We start from the raw sequence: 1,369 nt of genomic DNA, 5'->3' as shown, positions 1-1,369 counted from the left end.
ACCTAATAGATATATTTCTTGTTTATAAAGAGCAAACTTTACATCTTGTGCATTTTTTTCCCCTCCCCTCCCTTGAGTGAAAGTTTCTGAATTATACTGGAATGGATCTGCACGGCCATCGGAGAAGGGTTGTGTTTTTACACCCGGAAATTTTATTGAAGTGTTATGTCCTTTTGAGATAGTGCTGTAACCCCAGAAATACAAGTTTTGTAGGTAAATTGGTTAAGTTATTAGTGTTTTTTGAAAATTTTCTAGTTTTTGTTCCTTTTTTTTTATTACCTGTTTTAGAATGATGTATATTTATTTCTATGATTTATTTTTAGATGTTTTTTCAGCACAAATACTTGCTGCATTCCCAGGCAACATATTTTTCTCTATGCTGTTGTACATATAAGTATAAATCACATCAAAGATGCCTTCCTTTCGAGAGCGGAACATTGGGCTCTTTTTTTGTGATTAGTGTCGGGGTTAAAAATGCAGTGAAGAGGAGAGCCAATGAAGATGTGGTTCTGAGAATGTTGTGTTGTGCAAAGTGCCAGCACACACTACAGTCACTGTATCCCTGGCCCATAGTTTTGATAACTAGATTAATATATATGCAGATTAATTCCGTGGTTTTTTGCCTACCCCTCTTGTATCTTGTGTGGCTTTACTCGCGGAGATGATTGGAAATCATTCATATTCAGGTTCATAATACTGTTTGTATGTCACGTGGGTAACCTGCAACTCCTCTTTCCTTCCCCCACCACCATCCTTTCCACCTGTGCTAAGAATCAAATTGATTCTCTTAAGGCAAGAAAATATTCTTCACTTTAATGAAAAAGTGAGTGAGAATGTGTTTGGGTGGTGGTTTAGCAATAGCAAATGATGATGAGGGGTTCTTTGCTCCCTATGTGCTTGTGATGAGTTATTCATATAGTAATTATTTTCTTTTGCATATTAAAATATTTTTGAGAGAGAAAAAAAAGTTCCCTCTTCACCCCAACCCACCCATCATGTTGAACAAAAGGAGTGATTGGTTGACAGAATGATTGCCATTTTTCCTTTTTTCATACCATATTCTCTGTAAAACTGATTGAAATTGGAGTGAACTAATTCTTCAATTCTTCCATACGTTTCAATGTAACTTGCTCTCCTTTTTCATGTGTTCATCTCATCTGGCAGTTTTGATTCTGTGTGCAAGTTAAGCTAACATAAGATTCTTATACAGACAATGTATGTGCTGAATAAATCATTCCAGTAAGTTGCTTTATTACTGTTTCCTAGTAAAAGGTGTGTTCATTTCTCTTTTTAGAGGTTTTTCTGGGATTATTTTTCACTTATTTATGGTATGTGATTATAAATTTGATTCTTTGTTCTGTATGGTGAT

At 35.1% G+C, this 1,369-nt stretch overlaps 1 protein-coding gene across 1 annotated transcript in view; it reads left to right on the top strand.

Moving 5' to 3' along the window:
* LOC119588560 (transmembrane 9 superfamily member 3-like) overlaps window positions 1-1,243 on the top strand; it is a gene marked incomplete in the record, with an annotated part of 22,076 nt that extends 20,833 nt beyond the window's left edge. The window contains 1 exon segment of the mRNA XM_037937200.1: window positions 1-1,243.
* Window positions 1,244-1,369: the final 126 nt, after the last annotated feature.

This window comes from Penaeus monodon, chromosome 24, assembly GCF_015228065.2.
Source record: "Penaeus monodon isolate SGIC_2016 chromosome 24, NSTDA_Pmon_1, whole genome shotgun sequence".
In the NCBI taxonomy this organism is placed as follows: domain Eukaryota; kingdom Metazoa; phylum Arthropoda; class Malacostraca; order Decapoda; family Penaeidae; genus Penaeus; species Penaeus monodon.
Note: the sequence above shows the minus strand (reverse complement) of the source record. Positions and strands in the feature narration are given on the sequence as shown.